A 23,606-nucleotide genomic window follows, 5' to 3' on the forward strand; every position below is an offset into this window, starting at 1 on the left:
GCATGAAGTAAACACACTGAGGATGCTAAATTGTGAGCGGATTTTCGATATCTCAAACGGATTGTACGTGTCGAGGCAAAGAATTTATGGCGAAAAAAGGGAAGCAGGAAGTGTGTTATAACTTCTGCATACATTGATTGATTTTGATGAAACTTCAGCTGTATGTTCGTTGTAGGAGGCCGATGACACGGATGTGACTATTGTGAGTCAAAGTTATAGTGCCACCAACTGGCAACAGGAAGTGCCCCTTTCAAAATGCTTTGAGATCACCCTCTTATTTTTACCCGATTTGCTTCAAACTTCATCAGAACAATGTCAAGACATGGCGAATATAGACCTGTGAAAAGATTTTTGATATTTTAAACACTGTTGCCATAGCAACAGATCAAACTTCAATATTTGTTTTGGATGCTTTTGAGACTCTTAGCATGCTTTGAATTGCATGAAACTCAACACACACGTCAGAGATCTCATCCAGTAGACATGGGCAAAACCCTAGAAATGGGCAGAGAGGAGGGCCTCTATAGCGCCACCTTTTGACAATAATTGGGGGGTTAGTTTTACCTACAGTCACCAAACTCTGTATATATATATTGAACTCATCGAGCCGGACAACTTTCTAATTTACAGTCATTAGCTCCGACCAACAGGAAGTCAGATATTTTGGTTTGAATGTGGATTTTTTGAATAATCATGCTCTGAGTTTTTATGTATTCCTCGTAGGGGCTTCATGCAATCGCCACCAAACTCGGTCAACATGCGTTGATTATAGGATATCTCACACATTTATCGATTACATTGTTTCACCACCAGGTGGCGACAAGTGAGTGTTAAAAATGTATTTGACGTTGAATCGTCATTCAACAGATTCTTTCAAATACACTGAATCATCCAGTAATAAAACAAGAGAATTTGTGAGCGAATCATTGAATCATACATCCAAACAGATTTTATAAAAATAATTAATTCAAATAAATTTAAAAATAATAAGACTGCAGCAATTAATATTTTGTCAGAACCTCTAGTAAATTAAATGTTATTTCGCTTAGATGTCATTCAGAATTGTGAACTCTGTTTGAAACAAACTAAAAAGTTTCTCAATTTATCCAGAATTGTGCAGCTCTAAGTTCCTTTAACACTTATTTATTTAATATTTTTTATAAAATATAAGAAAGATATGTTCACATTTTATTTTGCTTTGTTTTAAAATGATTTGTTGTTTACCTTAATTCAAAATGCATTGGTTAATTTCAAACATTTTTTTCTACTGGTCTTTTTTAAAAGATTATTAAATTTTTTTCAATAATTATCGATACCAAACAATATGAAACATTATAACATGATACATTTTTTAGCTGTATCGCCCAGCCCTAGCACAGAGAATCTGTTGGATTTACAACACGTGAATTCATCCACTTCTTCCGAAATGCACGAAAGTAAATGAGCCAGTGAACTGGGGAAGAATAGAGTAAACTTTAAAGTTACTTACACTATGGCCATGTACACACTGCAGCTAAATTCGGTTGTCAGTTCACCTTTAAGTGCTTAATCGCGTTCTGTACACACACAGTTCAGTAAAATACGGGAGTGACAACCGCATTCTACAACCGTATTAACTCCCGAAAAATACAGGTAGTGACAACCGCATTTACAGAAATTCTATGCAGTGTGTACGGAACCGAACTGAACAACTAGATGTTAATGACGTTTTTTAATGATCATGATGTGTCTCTCTTCTGTATGCGTGGTGAATCACAGGGAAAGCACGAGTCTTACTCATTCGAGTTGCCAGATCTTGCTAGAAAAATCAGCGAACAAGAATAAGTCCATAATAAACCAAAAAAAATCCAAATGCTTTATGCTGAAAATAAGACCAAAATATCACGATTCATGTCTGCTCACTTTAATAACTCCATAAAACCATTCGCTTTATGAGACGAGCTTACACAACAAGCCCAAAAACACTTATAATGAGTGACCATGGCAAAACAGAAAGAGCGCGCTCTGTGTGAAACAGGCTGTAGAAGCATAAACAAAACAGGACGCCTCTGTCAACTGTTAGTGTGTTAAGTTAAATTGCTGAAAATAACGAGTTTTTTGTCAGTGTAATAATTACTTTTGTCACAGTAATGGATACCAAACACGAGAGACGCCAGAACATCACTATGGTTTTTAAGCTGTCAATCATCGAATTTTTCGAGAGTGAGTCGTGTTCTGTACACACATGTAATGACCATTTAGGGGATTCACTCCCGCATTTAAATGCTGTTGTCACTGCTGAAACTTACAGTGTGTACGTGGCCAATGTGTATCTGATATAAATAAAATGTGTTGTCTAGTTATAATGGAAAGGATTGTTATTGCCGCTTCTATATACATCAGTGTGTGTTTTACAAACTCTAAATGTATTGTTTTGTTAGTACTCATGTGTATTTAAATGTCTGAAACCTAAAATAAACATTATGTGGTTGAAAACACAGCATAATTGTGATATGAAAAGCGCTGAGCGCGTCCAGCTGTGGCTTGGCGCCAGCCAAAGTGCACAAGCACTTTTGAATTTAGCAGTTGATCACGTGATGTGCTAAACATTCTAATCATAACGGTGTGTTCGTATGCTCCAGGGAACAGCCAAGACTGATCACACCGGTGTGATCGTATGCGTCAAAGCCCTTAGTGTGAGTGACATTACATACCGGGCTATACAACCTGGTCGAAACGCACCAGGCTGCTCAGCCGTCATTCCCTGCACAGAGAGAATGTGCCCAAGACGACGCCAGACTCTTCGTGGAGTGGGCGTGAATCTCTATTGGGCAATCGACACCTCGGGAAGCATAAACCAGGCGAATAGCTTCCACTATTCAATATGACAGTCTCTGTTTTGACACTGAATGCCCTTTCTTAGCGTCTCTGAAGCAGACAAACAGCTGCTCAAATGTAAAAAAAAAAAAAAAAAGGTCTGGTTTTGTCCACATAAGCACGCAATGCACAAACAGGGCATAGAGCGTGCATCTGACAAAGCTTGCCAGAGGCTGAGTCAGGAGAATGAAACACCTGTAGTGTTATAACCTGAGCTCTGAATGGCGTTGATAGCACCTTTGGTGTATAACCAAACCCAGGCGTAAGCCTGACCATTAGGGGTGTAACGGTACATGTATTCGTCCCGAACCGTACGGTACGGACGGCACAGTTTGGTGCAGTTAGACGACAAATGCAGTCAGTGCTGAACTGCCCGAATTCGTTCTCGCAGAAAACAGCGGTTCCACTGAAACAATTTCAGAGGCTCCTGGGGCATATGGCATCCGCAGCCGCAGTCACGCCGCTCGGATTGCTTTATATGAGATCGCTTCAGCACTGGCTACACAGCCGAGTCCCGAGGTAGGCATGGCACCATGGAACGCTTTGTGTGGTCATCACACCGAGTTGTCGCCATATGTTCAGCCCGTGGTCGGACCTTGCTTTTCTACGGGCCGGAGTGCCCCTAGTACAAGTGTCCAGGCATCACAACAGATGCCTCCACCACCGGCTGGGGTGCCATTTCCAATGGGCATGCTGCGTCAGGCTCCTGGACAGGACCCCAAGGTCTGTGGCAAATCAATTGCCTCGAGCTGCTAGCAGTACTCCTTGCTCTGCACCGGTTTCAACCATTGCTGCATGACAAGCATGTACTGGTCCGGACGGACAACACATCGACCGTAGCGTACATCAACCATCAGGGTGGTCTACGCTCCCGTCGCATGTCACCACTTGCCCGCCATCTCCTCCTCTGGAGTCAGCGGCAGCTCAGGTCACTACGCGTCATTTATACGAGCTCAATCGTGCGGCCGACGCACTCTCACGACAGCTCACGCTCCTGGGGGAATGGAGACTCCACCCCCAGGTAGTCCAGCTGATTTTGAGCTGATTCGGGGACGCACAGGTGGACCTGTTTGCCTCCCAGGAGTCCGCTCACTGCCAGTGGTTTTATTCCCTGACCGAGGGGACCCACGGCATGGATGCACTGGCACACAGCTGGCCCCGGGGCCTATGCAAATATGTGTTTCCCCCAGTGAGCCTTCTCGTACAGACTCTGTGCAAGGTCAGGGAGGATGAGGAGCAGGTCTTGCTAGTTGCACCATACTAGCCCAACCGGACCTGGTTCCCAGAGCTGATGCTCCTCGTGACAGCCTCTCCCTGGCGGATTCCTCTGAGGAAGGACCTGCTTTCTCAGGGACAGGGCACCATATGGCACGGAGGACTTAAGTGGCCTATCGCCACCGGTAGTTGACACTATCACTTCGGCTAGAGCCCCCTCTACGAGGCACGCTTATGCCATAAGGTGGAGTCTGTTCGCTGAGTGGTGTTCGTCCCACCGGGAAGACCCCTGAAAATGCCTGGTCAGCTCTGTGCTTTCCTTCCTTCAAGATGGCTTGTAGGGGAGGCTGTCCCCCTCCACCTTGAAGTTCTATGTGGCCGCCATCACAGCACATCACGATGTGGTTGGTGGCAGGTCACTGGGAAAGCACAACCTGGTCATCAGGTTAAATCCTCCTAGGCCTCGCCTCGTTCCCTCTTGGGACCTCTCTGTCACCCCGGCGGGCCTACAGAGAGCTCCCTTCGAGCCCCTTGAGTCAGTCGAACTGAAACATCTGTCGTTGAAGACAGCGCTCCTGACCACGCTTGCTTCCTTTAAGAGGGTCGGGGACCTGCAAGCATTTTTGGTCAGTGAATCGTGCCTAGAATTCGGGCCGGCTTGCTCTCACATGATCTTGAGACCCCGGCTTGGATATGTGCCCAAAGTTCCCACCACTCCCTTCCGGGACTCAGGTGAACTTGCAAGCGATGCCCCTGGAGGAGGCAGACCCAGCCCTTGCGTTGCTGTGTCCCGTTTGCGCACTGCGCGTCTATGTGGACTGCACGCAGAGCTTCAGAAGCTCTGAGCAGCTCTTTGTCTGCTTTGGAGGTCAGCAGAAGAGAAAGGCTGTTTCCAAACCATGTAGCCGCCATGTGGGAGCCGTGCGCCAACACCCAGGAGGAAGCAACACGCCTCTATGGCGGACATTTGCAGAGCTGCGGGCTGGGCGACACCGAACACATTCGCAAGCTTTTATAATCTCAGAGTGGACCCGGTGTCCTCCCGTGTGCTGTCTAGATAGCCACAGGTTTTCACTTGCTGTGCCATTTCCCTCTCACGAGGGAATATGAGCACTTTTCTGCTCCTCAGTTCAGTCCCCCAGATGGTGAACCCTGTGGATTTCCTCCTGCATCCTGCGGCAGTCAGATGAGGTGGAGGCATCTGACGGCAGGTCCAATACTCGTGTGCATGCCCGGTTGGTCAGCCCTTGTACTGGGCTAGATGCCCATGGTAAACCAGTGTCTTTCCCTGGGCGGCTCTGCTCTGCCCTATCTCTGTTCCATAGTGTTCCTCCCTGGTTAGGTAGATCCTACCTCTTTCCATATGCGTTACTGCTCCACGGGTCAGTCCATATGAGTATTCCACACACCACCTCCCTTCGGGCAAGGTGTGGTCTCCGTAGCATTCCCCTCCAGTGGACTGGGAACGCTTTCCTGGCGTTTTGGTCATGGCTGAAAAAATGTGGGAATCAAGTCCCGAAGCACTCTTCCCCGGAGGTAAGGAACAGCAGCTTCGACCATCCCCTGAGTAACGCCCTGTCTGCTCCATCCCACTGGTATGGAAGATTTCCTTGGGCTTACTCCGGACGCTGGAAGGTTATGACGTCTGTATTAACACTTGCATTGGGCACGCTATGGCCAGCATCTGCTTCCATCATTTTCTCGGCTCCTCAGCAAAATATGAATGGAAGTGAGTATGCCGGTCCTATTTATACACTGACATGCCGGGTGGGTGCGGCTCGGCATGTAAATATCACTGGCCAATTCCCATTGGCTCGTTTTGTACCACTTGGAGGTGACTGGGCTCCCAAGCAAGACCCCATTACATCAGTATCGAAGTAACGTCTCTGTTCCCTCCTCCAGGGAATGGGGGTTACAATAGTAACCTAGACGTTCTCAAGAGAAATAAACTCTTTCGCTAAATATATGCACTATATTAGCCTATATATTAATTATACTTTACTTAACCTGTTAGTGATATCTTAATTATTTAATATATGTTTAAATAAATCCATCATGAAAACAAGTTATGACAGCCACTGTGTAAATGATTATATTTCAACAACAAATTGGAGAAACATAATTTTATAATTAGATATAAAAATTAATGCAAAAACTGTCTTTTGTGCAATTTACATGTTTACATAATTTTTTTATTATTATTATTATTTGAGCATTGATGATTATATCTAAAAATAAATAGCAACTGAATTTAATAGTTTGGGCTCTGTTGTGAATTGTAACCTTTAATATTATAGTAATGTGTAATCAACAATCATTTGGTCCAAAATGCATACAAGCACTCCTGACAGAGAGAGCATACAAATCCCCGACTCGCTTCCCACACGCTAGAGTGAGCAGCAGCGCTGTCTTGAATGACAGCGCTCTTTAGTTGCTTGACTCAAAGGCCGGGTTTGTCAGCACGCTGAGCACCAACGACAAGTCCAACAATGGAAAAGACGAGGACGGGGAGGATTCAGACATCTCGCGCCCCGAAAAAGCTCATTATCAAGTGGTGTTTAACCACTAACCAACCCTCTAAGTTATGAAAAGCAGCTATAGCAGCCTAGGGTGACCATATTTCTCATGGTGGAATACGGGGCGGGTGAGCAAAGGGTGGGCAATATGACCATTTTATTTGTAATATGAGAAATTTTATTTAATGGTAATTATTGTTATATATATACTAAGAGAAGTTTACAAACAATACAACAGATACAATAGAGATACAAAATTGAATAAACTTGTTTTTCAGATACAGTAGGTTTATTTACCACGTATACATTTATTTAACATATTTTGTTGTTTGAGTAACATTAATGACAGACAATTATTTCATTAGGCTACTGTTCATGGATTTAATATTCTGACACATATCCGGTTTTCACCTACCCGTTTACGTCCACTTAAGCCATAACTGACTGTATTTACATGAGATACTCCACACGATGGAAAGAGAAGGAGAACTGATCGCGAGAACTAGGATCGTGCGCAAAGAAAGAGAGGGCGCTTCTGGTGTGTCATTCAGCGCGATTCCGCCTATCCCGCCTTCACGGCAAGTTAATCGATAATGAATTTTGATTGGATGGTAATTTTGTTCTATGACGAATTTGATTGGGCTGTTCTTGTGTGTCAGAACACTACCAAAGCCACTGGAAGGCAAGCCTGCAACCTTTAGCCAAAAAAGTGTAACGGCTAATGCTAACGCTCTGGCTGTGGTGGTACGCAGGGAAGGAGACCATTACACGATAGACTGAGAGGTGCCGCACGTGATTAAGTTAACCGTTACGCTTTCTCCAATGGTAAGAGATACAGACCCTCTTATCTCCCTATAATATACAATCTCTGACACTACTACTACTACTACTCATTCAATCAGTCGTAACGAAATTTTAGGAAAGATGAAATGCGGGACAAAACATGTTTTTTTCTTAATAAGTTGGGACACTAAAAATAGAGCTGAAATACGGGACTGTCCCGGGAAAAACGGGACATATGGTCACCCTATAGCAGCCACATAAACTTTTAGCATAGAGGGTGAGCTGCCAGCATTCAGTTGCTCCTGCAAGAATGCCAGGATAATGGACACAACACAATTTAGCGGGTCCTCCTCTTTGCCCATACACCAGTCTGCGAATACTTTTCATATAAATGTAAAGGCGTCTCGTTGAAGGGGCTCTAGCCTCCACTATTGTGATCAGCACTTGTTGCACAACGGAGAGCGGGCTCACTCCACGCAGACCTGCCAAACATGCACGTTATATAGCTCCGGCCTGGGGTTCCAAATAGACCCCCTGTTTGAGAGAGGAGGTCCCTTTATAACACAATTAATTGAATTTCTAATTGCGATTACGATTACGGATGCCACGATTTCATAATCGTTCAAAGGTGAGATTACAAGGAAAAATTAGAAGGAAAAATATCCACTTACATTATTCTGCGTGTTTAAGAGGTGTTTTATGAGCGTGTCACATTGTGAGAGGTGAATCACGACTACTTCAGAATGTAAAAGGTCTAACCCAGCATAAAAGGAACTACCTGTGACGTAGGTGTACACTGTCGAACGCATGCGAAACACCAGCATCTGCCATTTTTAAAAAGCCGTGTACACAGCCTATATATTTACTCCATAAACTAACTCTACAAACATGGAAAACAGTGATAGATGGACCTCTGAACCTTGTGCTAAGGAGAAAATCCAGGGTAACTTTGAGCAGACCAAGCGAAACATGATTATGTATTTCTGCTAAGCTAGCGACACTGGGCATCAACCACACGGCAAAAGCTAATACTTTTTCATATACTGTCTACTTTCTTTGTATAACAGATCTATCTAATAATGTATTAGACAGGACTGTTAAACAGACCGTAAACTAATGAAGACGGAGAATGCGAGCACTGTGTGCTCAGGATCTGTCTGAACTGTTCTCAGCGCCATCAAAATAAAAGTCAGCCGCGCCGTCAAAATAGAAGTAACAACAACAAGTGCAGTTTACGTCACTTCAGGCCCTAGGGGAACATCAGTTCTTGGGGAACCACACTGGTGGCAAAAGCCCCTATTATTATACCATGCATGTGTTTTTTATTATTATTATTTAAAGAAGAAACCAAACCAATATATAGTTGACATTTGAGGTTCAATGCTATAGAAAAACAATAAAAAAAAATTGTGCTGTCAGATTGTTTTTTTATTTTTATACAAAAATATGGCATGCAGTTGCTTCAAACAATGGTATACAGCTATTCAATACATCATTCAATGTAAATTGTGATAATCGTAATTAATAATCGCAATTACAATTTCAAGGGAATAATCGACAATTATGATTTTTGTCATAAGCGTGCAGCCCTAACTCCACTCTCCTCTGGACATTGGTCCTTGTACCGAACGCTGGTCCTATCGCAGAGGGTTCTTAAGCCGGTCAGTGAGGCATTCTTGGTGACCACCTTCCACCTGACCACTCTACCCACACTGATTCCCTGCTCATACATGCTCATATCGAGCCAGGGCATCAGCGCATTGAGACATGCACACGTTGTCATAATGCGCATGGTCCCTGTTTTCCACGCTCTCCATGGAACACGGTCCTTTAACCATAACTGCAATCTCATATGCAGCAGACCCAGGTGGCAGACAGAGGCTGCAACTGGCATCAGACCTAGAAGCCTCTAGAATGTCTTCAGAGGAACAGCTCTGCCCTGCAAGAATAGCCTGGACTCTCTGTGCTGACAAGCGTGGGACCATCGTGTATGAGTCCACAACCTAGGATCCTAAGAATGAGATGGACTGACAGGCTGATTCATAACACTCCGAAGCTTCATGAAGCAGTGTTTTGAAAATGGGCATCACTATATAAGTCGTTATTTTGTTTTTTTTACCTAAAATATTCTCGTCACTTTATAATATTAATATTGAACCGCTGTACTCACATGAACTGATTTAAATATGTTTTTAGTACATTAATGGATCTTGAGAGAGGAAATGTCATTGCTGGCTATGCAGGCCTCACTGAGCCATCGGATTTCAACAAAAATATCTTAATTTGCATTCCGAAGATTAACGAAGGTCTTACGGGTGTGGAACGGCATGAGGGTGAGTAATAAATGACATTATTATCATTTTTGGGTGAACTAACCCTTTAAAGGCGACCTATTATGCAAAATTCACTTTTGCATGGTGTTTGGATATAAATGTTTGTTGGCAGTGTGTGTACACAACCACCCTATAGTGATAAAAATCCACCCACTCCTTTTTTTTTTATTTTTTTTTTTAAATCCCCTTAAATCATAAGCAGTGTCTCAGAACAAGCCGTTTGCAGGTTCCTGGCAGTGTGACGTCATATTAGCCACAGGCCCCGCCCACGAATGTTGACAGACACTGCCATTTTAACATAGAACCGCCCTGAGCGAGTTCACAGCGAGTTGTACACAGTCCGCCATTGCTGCACTGACGAGAATGTCTCCCAAGCGTTTTAGGTGTTCTGTAGCTGGATGTATTAATCCACATAGCTCTCTCCATTTACTCCCTGAATCTAAGCTGCTGAAGACGAGGTGGATTAATTTTGTTTTCGAAGAAAATGCTCCCTCAATTCTACCGAAATTAATTTATGTCTGCGCGAATAATTTCACACCGGACTTTGTGAAAGAATGTCATTATAAAGGGACACAGAGGTTGTGCTAGTCAAGTCAAGTCAAGTCACCTTTATTTATATAGTGCTTTTTACAATGTAGATTGTGTCAAAGCAGCTTTACATTGATAACTGGTACATTATTTGGCTGCACAGCAGCTCTTAAAAGAATAGTGTCAATGCAGGCAGATCAAAGCACTGTTGAATATCAAATGTCAAGTCAAATGTCAAGTGTCCCCAACTAAGCAAGTCAAAGGCGACAGCAGCAAGGAACCCAAACTCCATCAGGTGACATCAGGTGGCAGACAAGTGGCAAATAGGTGTTTAAATGGAGAAAAAAACCTTGGGAGAAACCAGGCTTAGTCGGGGGGCCAGTTCTCCTCTGCCCAACAGTGTTTTGTTACGATTCAGGTAGCTATCATAAGTCCGACAGGATCACAACATTCAAAGTATTTATTCCAGTTCCATCCAATTGAGGATTGTATTCATCACGGCTGTTGAGGAACTGTGTCGTGGCGTGTCGTGCTAAAAGGTTGTTACTCAAGGATGGATCAGTACAAACTGTTCGTGATCCAGCTTACAGCCTCCAGAGTGATACTGGATACGGCAGTAATAAAGGTGAGAGCACTTTATTACAGTTCATCTGAGTTGATTTACGGATTTAAAGTTTACCAGTTTATTAAGCACCACCTGAAAAGGCATAAGGTCTTTATATATTTGTTTACTGTTAGTTGTAACAAGTGTTTCTGTGTACTTCACTATGTATGTTGATGATAATGCAAGGGGGAGAGAGTTTATGGATTATATTTTAATGCACACTTGCACTGTGTTTTTTTAAGCTCTTACAGTGATTTTCTAGAGTGAAAATGGACACTTCATATTTTGTGTGAAGTACAATAAACGTCATAAAACTCATCGGTAAAGTTTTGGCCATCATTTGGACGGGGTCTGGTACAACAGGCTTGTACTAATATAGTGGATAAAAACAAGAAGATAAGTTATAACCGTAACCGATAAGTTATAACCGATAAGTTATAACCGTAATTACACTAAACTATACCTGTTCTATCTCCATGCAGCATATATTCGCAGTTTCTGACATTATAGTGCATCCTGACTGACTCCCGACACCGGAGAATGAGCTCTTGAAGCTCCGCCCTCTTAGGCCGAGCGCAGCAGCTCATTTGCATTTAAAGGGCACACACTAAAACGCCACGTATTTGCTCACCCCCCCCCCAATGTGGCAATTTTAACATGCTGTAAAAATGATCTGTGGGGTATTTTGAGCTAAAACTTCACATACACACCAGAGACATCAGAGACTTTTTCTACATATTGTAAAATGGGGCATAATAGGTCCCCTTTAATGTTAGTTAAAAAAATACAACTGATCATTGTTAGTTTTAGCTCAGGTCCATTAAATAATGATTACAACCTTTGATTTAGTAATGTTATTAAACATTAACTAAGACTAATAAATGCTTTATAAGTATTTTTCATTGTCAGTTTGGTAATAATAAATTAACATGTTAACTTATGAAGCCTTATGTCACTTAGTGTTACTGAACAATAAGAACATTTTCAATTATTATAGGGCATGTTGCAGTCCAGATTAAAATATAAAAATGATTAAGTTTGAAAATAAATAGCCTACTAAGTCTTTAAGTATTAAGTATTTGGTGCTGTGATGAAAAACATTGCAAATACAAAAAAAACTGAATGGCTGTTTGAAGCATTTTAAATACTATTCAGTAGGCAGCTGCTTTGTTTACGGGGTTTCCGGGGTAACCGCTGCATTTCTGCTGTTCCATCAGCGCCACCTGCTGTCAGAGAGTGAACATGCACTGTTTTGATTCAGCGCGTGTCCTTCACTCGTTCCGCCATGTGCTTCTCATGCACGTTGGTCTTAAACATCTTAGTGCCCGTGTCCCTTTGACGCAGAATACAGCGGTTTTGTGCATTTTATACGGTTGATGGGGAAAGTATTCTTAAAATGTATTATAAAAATTTGAATAATTTGCATATTTATTATCATGATTTATTGGACACAAGTAATGGGCCTAAGTAACTATAAAGTTTACCCTATTATTCTTCCAGTTCACCAGCCACTTACTTGCATATATTTCGGGAGAAACTGATGAATTCACGTGCTGTAAATCCGACTGACAGGACTCTGCGAACTGCAGGGCAAACTAAGATGGCGGTCAAGATAAAGATCATTTATAAAGGTTTTTAAATGACAAAACACACTCACTTACACATATTTGAGAATCAGAATATCAGGTAGTTGATGACATGGTAAGCAAGTCTGTGAATATTTTAAATAAAAAGGGAAAACAAAATTATAGCGATCGGTCATACAGTGTTACTGTGGCTGCGGTGTGTTACATGACAGGCATGATGCGTCGCCATGGAAACAATAAGGGCAAACGTTCTAAAATAATGGTCGCCTTGAAAAAAAAATTACTCTGGGGGGTCAGTTGGAATATTTTAAACTCGCGCTTGAAAGGGTTAACAGCGGAGCGCTTTGCTCTGACACTTCTGACATGATCACGCCACTGAAGCGGGGTGGTCTTCAAGCAAATTAAACTGTATAGCTGTTCTTTATGGTAGTGACTACTGAATCTAACACTGCTGGGAACGCTGCCCATGCAGCTCGTTAGGGGACGCAGCAGTGCCTGCTGCAGCAAGGGGAGAGACAACGCTGCCTGCAGGCATGACGTGTGAGGCGCGGGGATACACACACCTGTCATCTCGGGCTGAGCAGAGTTCTCGCTCTGCAAAATGTGGATTTCTCTGAGTCACGCATCTTCATGAGCATGAGCCAGAGATGATGCTGCAGCACCACCACCAGGCTGCCCATACTGCGTCCGACTCCCTGAGCGACCTTCTTCACTGCGCACAGGGTGAGTTCTGCTGCCATGCGCAGCTTCCTAAAACACCTGCAGGACTGCTTGCTGTGTGTCCCACCGTGACACACAGCAAGCCTTCTTGGCGATGTGGGCTGTAGTCTGACATGGCTTTGAAGGCAACAACGCTTTCAATCCAAAGGACGGACATAGGTGGGCCATGTTGGCCTCCTTGATGGAAGACAACCGGGCATAGCCTAACTTATCAGCCCCTTCCACCACCGAAAGCATGTGGGATCCTTGGACATGGGCTCAGGCTGTGTGACGGGAGCGTCATGACCTCGTTAGCTCCTCATAGAGTTCAGAGAAGAAGGGAGCCGGGGTGTCCGGGTGGCGGCCTGCATGAAGATAACACCCATCCATCCACTTCTTCACTGGCTGTTCTGGGACTGACAGGCCCATTTCGTGCACACAGTCCAAGCACAATACATATTCGTTGTGCAAGTCTAGGAACTCAATGGGCCCGCCACACATGCGGCATCCACGAAGTGATATCCTCGTTGATTCGCCAGATTTGCAGGGGGGGATCACTTTCTGCGTCGTCCGCTCTAGGCGCAGGTCTACAGCAAAAAAGGCTTCCAATGAGAAGTAGGGTGAAGGAGAGAGATTCTGAGGTCAGCTGGCACTTGGCGCTGCCTATATAGTGGCTGACTCCACCAACACAAACATTCGAGCACTATTGGCTATTGCAACTGCAACAGAGTGATTCAATCAGGCTTCAGGATTTTCAGAGAAAGGAGTTTCTCCAAAGCTTAGCTGTTACACAATGTCGATAGACCTTTCTTGAAAGGGAACAAAAGCTTGGTGTCTATAGGGATTTCTTGTGTCATTCCAATTTCGTGGATACTGATTTGCCAAGATCAGACAAACCATCTGTCCGCCATTTTGAAATGTGTTAAAAATTGCAATATCTAAACAATTTGACATATCAGCATAAAATTGGGTAGGGACAGTGGCGTAACTTTGTTTTAAAAAGTGGGTGGGACAAAAATGCGTGTGGTGGTAGGGGGCAGTGTATTGTAATTGTATTAGGGCTGGGCGATACAGCTAAAAAATGTATCACGATATAATGTTTCATATTGTTCGGTATCGATAATTATTGAAAAAAATTTAATAAACTTTTTTTTTGTTAAAGGACAGTAGAAAAAAAAGTCTGAATTTAACCAATGCATTTTTAAGGTAAACAACAAATAATTTTAAATAAAAAATAAAATGTAAACAAATCTTTCTTATATTTTATATGAAGATTAAATAAATAAGCATTAAAGAAACTTAGAGCTATTCTAGATTTCTAGATAAATTGAGAAACTTTTTTGTTTTGTCAAACTAAGATCACGATTCTGAATGACAACTAAACGAAATAACATAATTTACTAGAGGTTCTAACAAAATATTAATTGCTGCAGTCTATTTTAAAATTTGATTAATTTGAATTTAATTATTTTTTAAAAAATCCGATTGGATGTATGATTCAATGACTCACTCATAAATACTTGTTTCATTACTGGATGAATCAGTGTATTTGAAAGAATCTGTTGAATGAAGATTCAATGTCAAATACATTTTTAAACACTCACTTGTCGCCACCTGGTGGTGAAATAATGTAATCGATAAATGCGTTGTTTTCAGCGCCAAGTTTCTTTCAGAAGCTGATTTGCTCAATTTTGATCGATTACATAGACATTAGTGTTTATATCTGAACTATAAACTTTTATTTCAGTATTTCTGTGATAATTTGAATATTTGTAACACAGAAATAAAGATACTGTGTGGTTGAAAACACTGTGCAGCTGTTTATACCGACATGACAACTGCTTTCTCAAGACGAACTTTGAAGTAGATCACCTGTAAGCAGGGTTGGGGAGTAAAATAGGATACAAAAGGATACAAAAATCCAGTAATTGTAATTCGTTACAGTTACGTCAAAAAACATAGTAATCAGATTACAGTTACATTTTGAAAAAGGGGGAATACTATCAGGATTACAATCGTTTCATTTAAAACTAAATAAATCATTATTTTGCCATAATAACACCATATTAAGCGCTGCTTGATTATACAGTGTTTCCTGGTTCTGTTGCCAGCGATGACTCACGTGAGCCACCCGCTGGTGCATGCGCAAATAACACCCGTCTACAATCTCCTCAGACGCAGATAGTCACTGCTGCTAGTTTAAACGATGCTGCCCGTGGGGGAAAACGCTTAAAATTCATGGAAATCTCACTGCTATTTTGTTTTCAAAGAAGAAAATGCAAACGACATGAGTGTACAGTGCAAACTCTGCCTTCCAGCTACGAAAACATTTTCTTTATTAAAAGGACTAAAAAAATAATCTGTAATACCATACTGTAGCCACTAGATGTCTGAATAGCCCTTTACATATATACAGGTGCTGGTCATATAATTAGAATATCATCAAAAAGTTCATTTTTTTATTATAAATTATTTTTAAAAATGAAACTTTCATATATTCTAGATTCCCTACATGTAAAGTAAAACATTTCAAAAGTTTTTTTTTTAAATTTTGATGATTAGAGCGTACAGCTCATGAAAGTCCAAAATCCAGTATTTCAAAATATTAGAATATTTCCTAAGATCAATCAAAAAATGGATTTGCAAAACAGAAAAGTTCAAGTTCTTTAAAGTATGTTCTTTTGTGCACTCAATACTTGATCGGCAGGACATATTACAGCAAATGACTTGCTCCTAGCACAAATTACAGCATCAGTGAAGTGTGGCATGGAAGTGATCAGCCTGTGGCACTGCTGAGGCACTATTGAGCCTTCAGATCATCTGTATATTGTTGGATCGACTGTTTCTCATCTTTCTCTTGAAAATATCCCATAGATTCAGGTCAGGCATATTGGCTGGCCAATAAAGCACAGTAATATCATGCTCAGCAAACCACTTGGAAGTGGTTTTTGCACTGTGGGCAGGTGCTAAAGTCCTGCTGGAAAAGGAAATCAGCATCTCCATAAAGCTTGTCAGCAGATGGAAGCATAAAGTGCTCCAAAATCTCCTGGAAGATGGCTGCATTGACTTTGCACTTGATAAAACACAATGGACCAACACCAGCAGACGTCACGGCCCCCCCAAATCATTATTGACTTCAGAAACTTCACACTAGACTTCAAGCAGCTTGGATTCTGTGCCTCTCCAGTCTTCCTTCATACTCTGGGACCATGATTTCAACATGAAATGCAAAATTTACTTTTATCTGAAAAGAGGACTTTCGACCACTGTTCACTGTCCAGTTCTTTTTCTCCTTAGCCCAGGTAAGATGCTTCTGACGTTGTCTCTGGTTCAGAAGTGGCTTGGTAGTCCTTTTCCTGAAGATGTCTGAGTGTGGTGACTCTTGATGCGCTGACTCCGGCTTCATTCTACTCATTGTGAAGCTCTCCCAAGTGTTTGAATTGGCTTTACTTGACAGTATTCTCAAGCTTGCGGTCATCCCTGTTGCTTGTGCACCTTTGCCTACCCAATTTCTTCCTTCCAGTCAACTTTGCATTTAATATGCTTTGATATACACTCTGTAAACAGCCACCCCATTCAGTAATGACCTTCTGTGACTTATTCTCTTTGTGGAGGGTGTCAATGATTGTCTCCTGGACCATTGCCAAGTCAGCAGTCTTCCCCATTAGTGTGGTTTCAAAGAACAAAAGATACCCGGAATTTATACTGTAGGGATGGTCATTTAATGAAACTCAAATGTAAATATTCTAATATTTTGAGATACTGGATTTTGGACTTTCATGAGCTGTACGCTCTAATCAACAAATTAAAAAAAAAAAACTTTTTTTTACTTTACATGTAGGGAATCTAGAATATATGAAAGTTTCATTTTTTAAAATAATTTACAATAAAAAAATGAACTTTTTCACGATATTCTAATTATATGACCAGCACCTGTATATATATTCAGGACTGTGTGTTCCCAAGTAGTGGAAATGAGACATGATTGCTTAGTTTTAATAGGTTTTAAAAGTAACCAAAATGCTAAACATTAAAATTAAAGCAGAACAAACATGAACAGAACTGTGTTATCCGAGCTTGTTCAGTTTGGTTATGATCTGATGTCACTTTTATATTTTTAAGCTCTAAACAACAACAACGATAATAATATTGCAATAGATAATTTATCAGATTTGTAAAATATTTTTATTGTTGAGACCCATTCAAAAGTATGGAATGTGTAACATTTAAAAACTTGCAGAAATTGAGAAGAAATAATTAAAATTAAATTTAAAAATGTAATTTATTTATAGTAAAGTTTCTCTTTCTTTCTTATATATATATATATATATATATATATATATATATATATGTGACCTTGAAGTAATCCAAAAGCCACTGATAACAGCGGCAATGAGCACTCAACATGATTTCAAAAACAACACATCCCAGCGATAGATCGCCTATTATTTAACACGAACGAATTGCTAATCAACTAGAGATGTTTCTTTTGTATTAGTATACATCCATGCCGCGAGATGTTTCAAAAAGTGGTGGGGACAATATCGACCCTGGCAAAAAGTGGTGGGGACATGTCCCACCCGCAAATTACGCCTATGATAATAGGTGTAGCACACACTTTTAAATACATTTTAGTTTTTCTATAGAAAACTTACAAATTCACAGTCCATGTACCATTCAAGTGGTTTTATAAGTGGCCAGGCCCCCCCACAAGCTACGCCCATTAACAGCATGTCCTGAAGGTACCTGAGAAGATTGAACACAGCACCACCTGCTGTTTCAGAGATATAAGGATTTTTGCAAAAACGCCTACAACTTTTCAAAACATTGACCAAATTTTGTTTTCTGTGTCATTACGTTCTTTGGCTTATGTCGAATCTGATATCTCATTTTTCATTTTACATCATTTTGTTTGTCCACCATTTTGAAGTGGATGAAAAACATTTTTTCACTACTCCTTCACAATTTGTCCAAAATCTGATCAGATGATCTTTGGACTGAGCTGCACAGAAATGACTTAACAGATTTTTTGATATTTGCTACCATTCCTGAGAAATACCACTCTGAATTTGACAGTGCCTTTTTTTTTTTTTTTTTTTTTCTAATTCTAGTAAATTTTGTATGCTATATGGTTAATAATCAAATAGTATGCTAATCAGAAACCATTCTTTCTAAAGTGGCTTTTTGGCCGTCAGGTCAAACATAACTTACATTAAAGCAGTGTTAATTTCGTTGACGAATAATTTGTCATAATTTTCGTCAACGACATTTTTTCACTGACGAAAACGAGACAATGACTAAATAAAAATGCGTTTTAAATGACTAAAACTATGACTAAAATCTACTCTAATTTTCATCAGCGAATAAAAACGAGACGAAAATTATAGAGAGGGACAATTTGGGAACATATCCAGTCAGGAATGCTGTCCTGTGTGGAAGATGCGCACATTTGAAGTGTAACGTGCTGATCTAACCGCGGGAAAACGTGGCGCTGTTGCGTGCTCTACAGGCTCGCGCAGCAGCACTTCAGACTGCTTCGCAATTAATGAATAGCGCACATTTATGCCAAGCGATTGCTTATAAGCTACTGCTGATGAATTATGACAATGTTTACTACACAATGTTTATATGGTAATATGTTTTAGACGGTTGTAAGAATGCATATTTTATCTCCCTCATCTGAACTTAAATGAGCAGCCTGCTACTGCTACAGTGCAGAGTGCAGACATTTCAGAATAAGAGTCATGGTGTATTTCGGAATGGTTTATAATTACTATTTTTTTCTGGTCATTATTGTTATTTTGTTTACACAATAAACTGTATTTAATTTAATTTCCATTTAATTCATAGTAAACTACTGAATCTTCTGTCACAGGAAGGAAAGACTAAGAACATAATTTGACACATTATTCAATATATTTTAAAAGTATAAGGGTTATTATAGTTAACTAAACCTAAAACCATAGAAAATCTTCATTACTTGAAATAAACGTTAACTGAAATATAAAATAAATACATAAAAAAATGTAAACATTTTATTTCATCTAGTTTCCAAGGTTTAGCTTAACCTGATGTACTAAAATAACTAAAACAGAAATAAAAAACTAAAGACATTTAAAAGCAAAAAGTAAAAGGCATAAACAGAAAAAAATTACTAAAACTTTTAACTAAAATTACAATGAAAGCAGAAAAACTAAAAATCAAATCTAATCAAAATTTTAAACAAAAACTATAATAGTACCTCAATGATAAGTACTGAATTGAGCTCTCTTTCGTGTCTTTTTGCACTTGAATGGTCAAAACCCATCCGCTTTGAAGAGTAAAATACAGTTGGTTGTCTTAAGTGAACATAAACAGTTTGGAGAATATCAGATGTATATCAGTGTATTGGATCTGGTATTGTTAGAGAAATGCTTACTTAATGCATTACAACTGAACAAAATTAGATTTTAGTTGACTAAATCTACTGTAGATTGAACAATGTGGACAGTTGATGACTCAAACACAACCATTACAAAGGTGAAAACATTCACTGGTGCTCAAGAAGGCAACATAATATATTAATGCATTAAGGGGCATATTCTGCAAGGGGTATGTAAACTTGAGCGCACAACTGTTTTTATAACTATTTTTTATAAATTTAAAAAAAAATGTGGTGAACATTTTGTGGTGTTCACTTAATGGGTGTAACCAAAGAAACCACAACCTGGTGTAGTTTGGGCTGGGCTGTGCTATATTTTGTCTGTCAGGCTGCTATAAACAGAGCACAAGATTAACCTGTCGAACCTGCAACCTTTCAGTTGGCAGCCCAGATGTTTAACAAATAAGCCACACCTCCTCCATGAAAATAATAAAAGCTAGCATCATCCTGAACTCCTGTGTGGACTGTCTCCATGTTCCTGTGATACACTTACAGCTTGCTTTACATCTAAAACACAGCTAAGCCCAAACTACAACAAACCTCATTAGATGTTCTTGCAACATATGCGAAAATCAAAAGCTCAGTTCAACAAGTAAAACAGTTAAGAGTCCGGTGCGATTTTCTCTGCTCAATGGACGTATAAGTCTACTTACATTTTATTTTCGTTGTTTTCTACACTTCATTTATCCATATGATCAGAGACAGACCCACTTCCGCATGGACATCGAGTTTTCCTGCATCGGCATTTCAGACTGTCAAACCGTTACGATTTTAAAAGTCCTGTTGGTGGCGATAATGCGCTGAATGGCGTTCAGTCTGAAGAAGAAGAAGAAGAAGAAGAAGAAGACGGTCAGACCGAAGTAATCAATACACGGTCCCGAAAGTGGGTACTTCTCATTTCTTATTTGTGCATCCTCGTTTCCTTTCCTCGCGTATCATCTCAACCCCCCATAGGATGTGAGGAGAGGTCAGAAAACGAGGACAGAGGAATCGAAGGAAATACTCCATTTGTATATTGGAATGTTCTTGATCACTCGAGCGTCACTTCAAAGCGTCATCAGATGCGCTCGAGGGATCTGCCCTCATTTTAAAGTTTGGTTAATTAAAAAAAAATCATAATAAATATTAATAACGCAAGGTGCCTCGTTAAAATATGTGAGATGTAATGTTTATTTAAATTATTGTGACAGATGTGAAGGGGGGGGGGGGGAACATACATCAGGGGTGCTTCTCAATTCTTATTTGTGCATCCTCGTTTCCTTTCCTAGCTTCCTTTTCGAGTATGAGGTCTCTGTGGAACAAAAGTGGGCGTTTCTTGTGGGTGTTTATATATCATGCAATGAAGATGATCCCCTTCACCTGACCCCACCCCTAAACCCTATCCACACTCTGACGTGGGCAAATCAACGCTCTCAAAAACGCCCCTCTGTTTATGGCCTCGCCCATCAATCATTAATGTTCTGCAGAGACCTAGGGCACGTTCAAGCTCAAACTGGTGCGCAACGTTTTGCTATGGTTATACTCACAATAAAAAAATAATGTTGTATAGATCATAACACAGTCTCGGAGGTAAGAAGTGGATTATCCTTCACCTGAAATGTTTGTCTTTTCATCCTGAAATATGAGGCAATTTGGATCACAATAATTAGAAGTTTCCACAAATTCCTTCACTTGATTGTGGTGTTCTCTTTTATTCTGGACAGCAGTGACTGTAACATCGAGCGTATTTTGCAGTTTTAAACACGTATTTATACCGATTTCATCAGGCTCCGAAAATTCTTCAAAAAGAACACAAAGAATGGCCTTCTCAGCTGCCATAGTTGCAACTCATGCGTCATCAGAACAGGGTGTTCAACGCACCACCATGTCCGTTTAAAAAACGTTTTGCAAACCGTTTTCCTCGCGTCTCAGCTCCACCCCCCGTTGGATGTGAGTGAAGAATGCAAGAAAAGAAAACGAGGACAGAGGAATCAAAGGAAATGTTATTTGTATTTTATTTTTATTTATTTAATTTTTTTTTTCTTGGACAGATAAGCTTTTTTTATTGCAGAGAACGGGAAGACAGACGAATAAGCATATAGCACATAAACAAAAATAAAAAAGGAGACAAAGCAATAATTAAAAAAATAAAGAGAATAAAATAAAAATAAGAGGGCCATCATCTAACATATATAGACTATGAAGAGATCAAAGGCAGAGCAAATCCTAACAGTCACTTTCTTATTAGATACTGAAATACATAATTTTCCATTTCTTTTAAGAAGACAGGTAAACAGTTGGAAAATTTGCATTTGTGAATGTAAAATATGCTTAGGAAAAAAATTAAGTTGATAACAAAACATATTTCCGTTTGTGGGGTCTGAGTCATAATACCCAAATTATAATGTCTCATTTATTTGGTACTTAAACTCTGGAACAATTTTCCTAGCATTGTTCGGGAAGCAGACACACTCTGTCAGTTTAAATCTAGACTAAAAACGCATCTCTTTAACCTGGCATACACATAACACCAGATGTAATCATTACATCAGAAGAAGAATGGCATCTACGCTAATATTAGTCTCTCTGTTTATCCCGAGGTTTACCGTAGTCAGCCGGATCCAGGCCGTATCCAGGTGAGATTGAGGACCTGCGCATTGACACGACCACAACGCAGCCCTGAAGTCCACTGTGAAGGCCTCATCGACATGAAAGCCAGTGGCACAGTTCCTCAACAAACCGTCTGTACCGCCGTGATGAATACGATCTTCAACTGGATGGAACTGGAATAAATACTTTGACTGTTGCGATCACATCAGACTTATGATAGCTGCCTGAATCATAACAAAGCACTGTTCACCAGAGGAGAACTGGCCCCCCGCCTAAGCCTGGTTTCTCCCAAGGTTTTTTTCTCCATTTTTAACACCTGTTTGCCACCTGATGTCACCTGTTGAAGTTTGGGTTCTTTGCCGCTGTCGCCTTTGGCTTGCTTAGTTGGGGACACTTGACATTTGATATTCAACAGTATTTTGATCTGCCTGCATTGACACCATTGTATGCGAACTGAACTGAGCTGGATGATGACATCACTGTTTACTCCAGTACTGAATTTACTTAAGATGGATACTGACACCATTTTCTTTAAGAGCTGCTGTGCAGCCAAAATTATATACCAGTTATCACTGTAAAGCTGCTTTGACACAATCTGCATTGTAAAAAGCGCTATATAAATAAAGGTGACTTGACTTGACTTAATGTTTCTCATACTGAGAAGCCCGGCAAAATCTTACACTTGACAAACACACCAATATCATTCCAAAGCTTCTGAGTGACATGACCAAAATAAGAGTACCACAGTTTCATCAGAATTCAAACAAAAAGGGCATGTTAAATCAATGTCAGCTTTAGATCTTATAAACTTTACAGGGTAGAACCTGTGTATGAGCTTAAAGGAAATTTCTTTCACTTTGTTTGTGAGAAAGAATTTTTGCTGTAGAGACCAGATTTTTTCCAATTTAGGTTAACAAACAAATTATTCTAGAAGGAAATCACAGGTGGAACAGAAATCAAATTCTTAAGAAATGAAAATCTTATTTTATAATTTTTGGCTTTCGACTCAGAGAAACAAATCTAACCAAAACGACCATTTTTCAAGCACCTTATTACGACCTATTTTTACATTTTAAAGTCACACGCCCTCTAGCTGGCGTAAAAATAATGACGGTGTCGTGTTACGTCTGTCGTCATGAAATGACGTATGACTGTCATTACCAATCAAAATGCGTGTTCATTTAAATGCAATGTGTGGACTTTTTACACCATTTGTCCTATTTCCATTTAGCAAAGCTACTTTTTTTATTAATGTTTTTGTGTGCTCATTCTTCCCTTGGAAGCTCTCCTCAGCAGCCTGGTTAATGTGCGTCAACTGAGTGGCGCACTGTGATGAGCAATTAAAACTTGACGAATCCCATTTTTGAATTCCATATGGTGCAATGTCCACATTGTTACTGATATGCCAAGTACATTCAAGGGTTTATTTGGCTCTGTATTGAAAGTGTTTTCTGTTATTTAGTAAGAAATCCTGTC

The 23,606-nt window shown here is 40.3% G+C and overlaps 1 protein-coding gene and 1 long non-coding RNA gene across 2 annotated transcripts in view; one reads left to right on the plus strand and one right to left on the minus strand.

Annotated features, from left to right (window-relative positions):
• Positions 1–20,351, minus strand: part of ipp (intracisternal A particle-promoted polypeptide) — a 40,775-nt gene extending 20,424 nt beyond the window's left edge. The window contains exon 1 of the mRNA XM_051870580.1: positions 20,195–20,351. The gene's annotated coding sequence lies outside the window, so the exon portion shown is untranslated. The remainder of the gene's footprint in view (positions 1–20,194) is intronic.
• An 8-nt stretch (positions 20,352–20,359) lies between these two features.
• Positions 20,360–22,770, plus strand: LOC127499939 (uncharacterized). The gene is made up of 2 exons (XR_007926224.1): positions 20,360–20,424; positions 20,810–22,770. It is a non-coding gene; the product is annotated as an uncharacterized LOC127499939 (long non-coding RNA).
• The last annotated feature ends 836 nt before the right edge of the window (positions 22,771–23,606 follow it).

Source organism: Ctenopharyngodon idella, chromosome 2, assembly GCF_019924925.1.
Source record: "Ctenopharyngodon idella isolate HZGC_01 chromosome 2, HZGC01, whole genome shotgun sequence".
Classification (NCBI taxonomy): domain Eukaryota; kingdom Metazoa; phylum Chordata; class Actinopteri; order Cypriniformes; family Xenocyprididae; genus Ctenopharyngodon; species Ctenopharyngodon idella.